This window comes from Mastomys coucha, unplaced genomic scaffold (genome assembly GCF_008632895.1).
Source record: "Mastomys coucha isolate ucsf_1 unplaced genomic scaffold, UCSF_Mcou_1 pScaffold9, whole genome shotgun sequence".
Lineage (NCBI taxonomy): Eukaryota > Metazoa > Chordata > Mammalia > Rodentia > Muridae > Mastomys > Mastomys coucha.
Genome location: NW_022196915.1, coordinates 53,914,548 through 53,922,657, shown reverse-complemented (window position 1 = coordinate 53,922,657; position 8,110 = coordinate 53,914,548).

Sequence of the window (8,110 nt, the reverse complement as noted above, 5' to 3'; positions counted from 1 at the left end):
CTTTGAACCGACTGGGGAGGGATTTTGGGGAGGGGGGCTGGAGTGGCGTGGATGGTGTACCCTAACTCCAGGCTTTTAACTCCAGGCTTAAAAGGGAGGAGTGTGGTACAGTTGGGTGTAAGAAAATGAGAGGCTTGGTTGCATAAGGCAGTTGTCCAACAAAAGAGGGAGGGTGGAGGAGAAACTGGTAGAGATAAGATCCACCTCTGCGCTTTCAGCTGCGCAGTTCGGTTACACAAGACTTTACAGATAATTGCGACCCCAGGAAACACTTATCACCCAGAGTCTTCAAACTGGGCCTGCTGGGTTTTCTTTTCTTTTCTTTTGTTTTTTGTTTGTTTGTTTGTTTGTTTGTTTTTGTTTTTGAAAGTCTGCTGAATTTAAGTAATCCCTCGTCCTTCTCTTTCTTGTCCGGGGCCCTGTTCCCAGCTGGGCAAGGCCTCGGGTTCCTCGGTGCAGAGTGTGGACCAGCCGGTGAGCCCTCTGACGTGTGGATGAAACGGCTGGCTTTTGTTTAGTTTTGGTTTACCCTCCCCAAGGAGACTTTGATCAGCTACACCTCGAAAATGTTCGTGAAAGATGCGGAGAGCCTGAGGGGCTGCGGGGCAGCACCGGGCTCCAGCCTAGCCCGGCCCGTCGGCCCCCAGCGGCTCCAGGTTAAAGGGCAGAGCCAAGGTCGCTGACGCCTCTTTTCTCACCAGTGACAGCTGCCGCCCAAATTATACCCCTCAGGAAGCGAATGAATCGTTCCTTTCTCCTTGCTCCCTGCTGCCTTCTCCAAAGCATACTCTGTCATTGGTATCTCACCTCCCTCCTCCCCAGTGACAAGTTCAGGGTGGTGGTCCCCTGATGGGAGATGGCGTGTGGAGTGGGACGCTTGGCTCCCAGTGTTTTGTACCGAGGGAACCCCCAGCCCCTGCGGCCCCTCTGGACCCTGGGGACAGCCTGCGGACCGGCCGCTTGGGGTCCCTAGGGTGGCTAACCCAGAGTCCAGAAGTTCCTTTTAGGCATAGATGAAGTTCCAGACGGAGTATAGAGGAGCAGTCGGCCTTGTGCCCTAAGCTGTATGGCTTGTGCGCGCCGAGTGCCTTTCTGCCAACCGCCTGGGCTTTGATTTTGTTTGTGAAGGTCTTGGGGGTGGGGGGTGGCAGAAGAATTGACCACCCCGCGCCAAAGAAGCGATGCTTGTGGCTGCAGCGCGCAATCGTGGCTCCCAGAAGATTGCTCCTGTTTCCTTCGCCTCCAGTTAAGTGAGAATAACCCACCATTAAGGAATCTGCAACACAAACCCCGCCTGGAGCGGCCCTGGAACCCGGCTGAAGGAGCTGAGCCCCCCATCCCCGCCCCCACTCCCAGCTCCAAAGCCAGGCAGGGTACCAAGCCTTCCTCCGCTCTGGACTGGGGAGTCTCGCGTTGCGTCCTCGAGAAAAATCCAGAACTCACAGTATTACTATTTCTCACGACCATCTAGTTACACAAACTGGGGAAGTGGTTTGGGATCCCCACCTTATACCCTGTCACCGCTTTTGTTCACCCTTCTAAAATACCAGAGCCCAGATTTGGATTCTCCTTCCCCCTTGTTCGAGTTTTACTGCAGCTTAATACAGTATGTTCAGGCCGAAATTGGTTTTAAGGCCCGGTTGGCCCAGTAGTTACCGGCCCTGACATCCTGCGCGCCAGGGGGCCCTTCTCTAGGTCACAGGTTTTCAGCGTGCCCACCAGGCGTCCTAACACACCCCTCACCCCACAATCGCCCCCCTCTCTCACTAACACACACACACACACACACACACACACACACACACACACACACGCTCTCATGTGTCTGCCTCTATGCAGCCCAAAGCACAGACCTGGACCCTTCCTGAAAATTCGGTGAACCGGGACAGCTAGTATGAGCTGTGTAAATTTAAAAAGTGTGGTCTCCATAGCCTGTCTTTGGACAAGCACTTTTCATTTGCCAGTTTTTGTTTTTATTTAAACTGGAATTTTATTTGCCCAGCTAGCAACAAATGGCTTTGCTCTATTTCAGAGCCCTACTGAGCATTTAATCCACAATTTGTAAATGATTTTTATATTAAAAAATTCTAACCTCATTGACTCCCACACCAAATTGCAAACTGGGTATTTTTTTTTTCTTCCAGAAACTAGATTTGTATAGTACATAAGTGTAAATTCCCCCAGAGAGGGGAGAGCAAAGAAATTACTTCATTTATGGCTTTATAATAAGTATCTCACACGTCCACACCAAGATATTTCCTTTAAGGGCAGACAGTTCAGTTAGACTTGGGTTCGAGTTTGATTTGTTTTTTTAACACGACGAAACAGAGGCAAGCGGGACCACCTACAGAAATACTATAGAAAGTTTTATAGACTCATCGGTATGGTGCCCAAGTCAACTGGGACGTGTTTACCAAAAATGAACCGGAGGAGCCTGACACTTGCGGAAGCTCCAGAAAAGTCCCTCAACTCCACCTTCCTCATCCACCCTCCGACTTCCCTCATATGAGCGCAAAGAAGTATGCTTTAGAAGTAAGCTTGATTTTTTTTCCCCAACTCGCTCATTCCGAGCAAAAAGTCCAGAAGACAGAGCCCAGCCAAAATGCGGAAAGGTAAAGAGGGGCAACAATGCCAGCGATGGCAACGGCTATACCTGCTGCGTTCGGAGCCCTGGTGTCACCTGGGCTGGGCCGGTTGGCAGCACAGGAATGGCTAAGGTCTGCGACAGGACACAAGTGACTGGCAGCTTCTACTCTTACCACTGGGATTCAGCGGCTCCGGTGCTGGGTGTCTAGCCTAGACACCTTTCCTTGGGGCCACGCTTGAATCAACTGGCCTGGTTTCAGCCATTTCCAGAAACCTATGCAGAAAGGTCGTGTATGCTGTCCCTTATTGTACCCAGGGAGCCACGATCAGGAAGGGACAAACGCACATCGAGAAGTTTTGGGGTGCCAGGCGCTGCCTGCGCATTCCTCCATTTAGGTGGACCGCGTTTCAGTGGTGTATGCACTTACTTCCACATGGCAGAGTTGCAAAGTGAGCTTGGGCAGGGGGTTTGTGGTGGGGGTGCCAAGTGACACCTCCGCTGGAAAGCAGAAAACCAATCCCCTCACTGGTCTTTCATTTCCAAACTGGATAGGCAGGAGATGGCCTTTAAAGAGGGAAATTAAATGTGACTCTCCTAACGTTTCCCCTTCTCCCTAGTTTCTCAGCTCACTTGAGATAAGCACAGAGCCTCTCTGAAATGCACCCCCATACACACACTCACTTCTTTTTTCCTGGTGGTCCCCCGCCCCCTGCCAGCCGGCAGGGGAAAGCCCGCGGGACCTCCCAGCTCCCTTCCCGCTCCCGACGGAGGTGTGAGCGATGTGTTGATTATTCATATTTTTGCGGAGCGCACACTCCGCAGCGGCCGGCGCCGCCACATTTCACACGTATACTCACGTACACACTTGGTACGCACCCTCGCCGGGCACTCAATGCTCAGTGCGGGGGTGTGGAGTGGGGGAAACTGCACCCAAGGGAGTCCTGGCTCTGAACCCATAGGGGGTGACAGAAAGCACACACTAGGCCCTTTTCTCTGCACCCCAACTCCGTCCCAAAACGCTCACTCATGGCTTCCAGATCCAACTTTTTTCTCCATGAAACTAACCTTCCCAAGTCACTCTCCAGGTAGGGGTGTGTGTGTGTGTGTGTGTGTGTGTGTGTGTGTGTGTGTGTGTGTGTGTGTGTGAGTGAGTGTTTAGAGAGGCAGCTTACAAATATCTCACCAGTTCGAATTTCAATCCAGCTGGCATTAGCGATCTTCTTCAACGCACAGCCCGCACACCGACACCTCCACCCACGCCACACACCTTGGCTATAGGAACGCAAATTGAGAAAGGGCTCTTGAGCTAAATGCGTGGCTTCCAGTTGAAAATTGGACCTCTAAGGACCGGGTCTCCTCAATTTCGGCCCAAGGCCTAGAAATTTCACGGAACCCCACTTCCACCCATGCACCTTCCAAGACTCCTTCGCTTCAGGTCCTTCGTTTTGGAGAGGTTAGGTCCAAGATGCACCACATAGACTTCAGAACCAGCTGAGAAAACAAGTCGTCCCGGAATCCAGGCAGCTTTGACCTAGTGTCTCAGCAGAGGCGACACAAGTCTATTTACGTTGATCTAAAGGAGTGCAGACAAGGCTCTCTAGGCAGGCGATCACAAAGTTGGAAAAGTCCGAAGCTGAAGAAAGTCCTGGACCTGTGTGTAGGGCAATGAGCGCCATGCCTCATAGGGGGCGCTGGACGTACGGGCTGAGAAACTCACCTCCTGCACTGGTAAGGCCGGTTGCTTCAGTTGTCCCCAGACCTTGGGACCTTGCGGTGGAAAACAGCTCCCAGCATTGTCTGGTTAGAAACTGGCATTTGATCTAAATCCTCTGAGCTTGAACTTCTCCGTGGTAAAATGGGGATGTGGTTCCCTCAGAGCTTCGTTTGTTTTACATGCAGAAGATAACTTAGAGAGCATCCTGCACTTAGTAGGTATTCTCTCCTGCTCCCATCTGCACGTGTATGCTGCATGTGAGTTCAGTATTTACTCGGTACACACACTGTGTCTTCATGACTCCTCTTGTTCCCAACACCTCTGCCCAGGAGGCCTGCCCTACTGCACATGCACTTTGGCCTGGCCTGGGTGCAGGTTTCCTCACGGGCTCTGTAATTGTCGTACACATGGAATTCTATCGAGGAAAGTGCTTTGGAACCTGTTTCTTACCTGCAGGTGGCAGAGGGCCCAGAAGGCAACCAAGATGTGACATCTCCCAAAGAGGAAACACGCAGTAGCGTTTTACTGCGCTGTCCAGTCAACAATGGCAAGTTGCACGCAGACCGCAGACCTGAGTGGGGACGCTGTGGACCCAGAGATTCGGCTGGGGATGATGGGGGTGAGGGTTCCCTGGAGAATTGCAGGAGTTCTGGAATGGCCCTCCGGTTCTGTGACCGGAAGTTGGTGACAAATACCGGTCAATTAGTGATTCTCGCAGAGGTCTGAGGCAAAGCACGGCTCTCCTGAAGCTACCTAAGGCTGGGTCTCCTGAGACTTGAGCTCCGGGTTGCAACAACGCCTTCCACAATCCACGTTAAATGAGGCTGCAGAGAAGGTGAAAGGCTTGAAAACCCAAGCAGAGCGGACTTGGAGGCAGGAAGGAATGTGGGAGCTGAGGAATAAGGTTTCAAACCAAGGCTTTCAAAGCTCCCCTTCTTAGTGCACTTTTGATGCAAAGGCAACGAATGTTCGCTGAAGAAATATATAAACAAAAGTAGCAAAAGAGGCTAATAACCACTTTCAACCACATCAATCTAAGTAACTACCGTTAACATTTGAGCACATTTCTCCAAGTCTTTCTTTTGAAAATTTTATATGTATGAGTGTTTTGCCTGAAGGTATTCTGTGCAGTGTGTGTGTGTGTGTGTGTGTGTCAGACGCGCGCCTGAGGAGGCCTTAAAAGGATGTTGGATTTCCTGGAACCAGAGTTACAGATGGTTATGAGGGGCATGGCAGGTGCTGAGGATTAAACCCAGGTCCTCTGGAAAAGCAGCCAGTGCTCTTAACCTCTAATCCATCTCTCCAACCCCACCCCCAAGCCTGCTTTTCCTGTGTCAGTTATAAGTGAGAACATAGTTATACTCTGAGTTGTAACATTTTGGCTTCTTCAACACACATAATTTCTCACACTTTTAAATATTTTCTGCAGTAATGTTTAGTTCTGCCACATCATCTAACATCCATGAAGTGTTTTGTTGTCGTCGTTGTCATTGTTGTTGTTGGTTGGTTGGTTGGTTGGCTTTGTTTTTCCAGACAGAGTTTCTCCATGTAGCCCTGGCCTTCCTAGAACTCACTGTGTAAACCAGCTGTCCTGGAATTCATAGAGATCCGCCTGCCTCTGCCTCCCGGTGCTTGGATTAAAGGCATGCACCATCACCACCCAGAGCTCCATAAACTCTTTAACCAATGTACTAGTGAACATTTCATTTGTCTCTGATTCTCCGTGATAAAAACAATGCTGGGAGGAACAGTCCAGTAACTCTACCTTTCCACAGGACTATGATGCGTTCCTGAAGAGAAATTCTTTGGGCTGGATGTAGTGGTACATACTTTTAATCCCAGCACTTAGGAGGCAGAGGTGGGTGGATCTCTAAGTTCTAGGCTAGCCTGGTCTACAGAGAGAGTCCCAGGACTATACAGAGGAACCCTATTTCAAAAAACCAAACCAAAACAAAATGATAAAGTCCTTGAAGCCAGGGTGCAGAGTGATGGCTCCTCAGGAAAGAACAGTGACTGCTCTGGCAGAGGACCCTCCTTCAGTTCCCAGCACCCACGTGACAGCAGGAAACCACGTGACAGTTTGCAACAACTCTTAACTACAGTTCCAGGGAATGGTACACCCTCTTACCTCTCACTGCTCCTACACACATATGGTGTACAAACAAACTCATGTACATATAAAATCCATGCAGGCAAACACATGCACATATAAAATTAAATAAGTAAACTAAACCAAATGTATACATGCATATTAGAACCAATTGCAAAAACAATCTATGCATTTTTTGCATTGTGATAACATTTATTTATTTATTTATTTTAATTTATTTACATTTCAAGTGTTATCCCCTTACCCGGTTTTCCCCCCTTCCTGGAAACCCCATATCCCATTGCCCCTCCCCCTGCTTCTATGAGGGTACTCCTACACTCTACACTACATCTATTGTGCCTTCATAGGACCAAGGACATCTCCTCCCATTGATGCCTGACAAGGCCGTTCTCTGCTACTTATGCAGCTGGAGCCATGTGTACTCTTTGATTGGTGGCTTCAATTTATGCATTTTTAAAAATGTATTTTGTACATGTGGGTATTTTGCCTGCTTGCCTGCATACATATGTCTGTGCCCACAAGTCCCAACAGGCCACAAGGGGGGACAACATGTTATGGAACTGGGAGTTAGAGATGGTTGTGAATCACCATGTAGATGCTGCTACTAAGTGAACCAAGATCCTCTGCAAGAGCACTCAGTGCTCTTAATTACTGAGCCATCTCTCCAGCCATTCTACGTTTTCTTTACAGAAACAAAACTTGTATATATGGCATAAAATGTTTCCTAAATTGTATATTTATCTGATTGTATGATTAATCTTTCCTTTCCTTTCTTTTTCTTTTTTTCCTTCTTTCTTTCTTTCTTTTTTTTTTTTTTTTTTTTTTTTTTTTTTTTTTGTATTTTGAATAACTTTTTCATTATAAATCATGAACTCACAGCAGCTGTGATTGCCTGAACAAAACCTGGCAAGATGAAACCAGTCACCATTCTAGCACAGAGCAAGGGAGGGAATCTCAATCTCCCAGCTCCTAACAGGTTAAGTATTGATAGGAGAGGGAAAGTCAGGTTTTTTAAGGATGTGGCTGCTGGCAGTTCAAATACACTGTGATGGATAGATAGCTCCACACCCATGAATACATGGGCAGCATAAATGGATTTGGTGGGCGATTAAAAATATAATAAGATTTTAAGAAAAGAGACAGAAAGTTGGGAAGAGGTGGATCTGGGGGGAGTTAGGGAGAAAGGGACATGAGCCAGATGGAGTTAGGGGGGCAAATAAGATCAAAGTATACTGTATGAAATTTTCAGGGCCTGGAGAGATGGCTTAGTGGACAAGAGCATTGGCTTCTATTCCAAAGGTCATGAGTTCAACCACATGGTGGCTCACAATCATTTGTAATTGGTTCTGATGCCCTCTTCTGGTGTGTCAGCGACAACATGCTTATCTACATAAAATAACAAAATCTTAGAAATTAAAAAAAAGAAGAAACTATCAAAGAATTAATAAAGATTATTTTTTAAAAGGAAATACTATATACATTTTGCTTTTCTAGATTCAAGCTCCAGTGGATTTTAAAGACAGAGAAGGAACCCAGTGCTAAAACAGCCATACTAGGAGCGCTTGACACTTAGCCCAAGTGTTCCATTTGGAGAACAGCCTGCATCCAGGGCATGGCTCATATCCACAAGCAAACTGAAGGCAGATCATTACCCTGGGTCCCACTCACTCCTAGTTACTCCATGCTCATGGTCGACTTC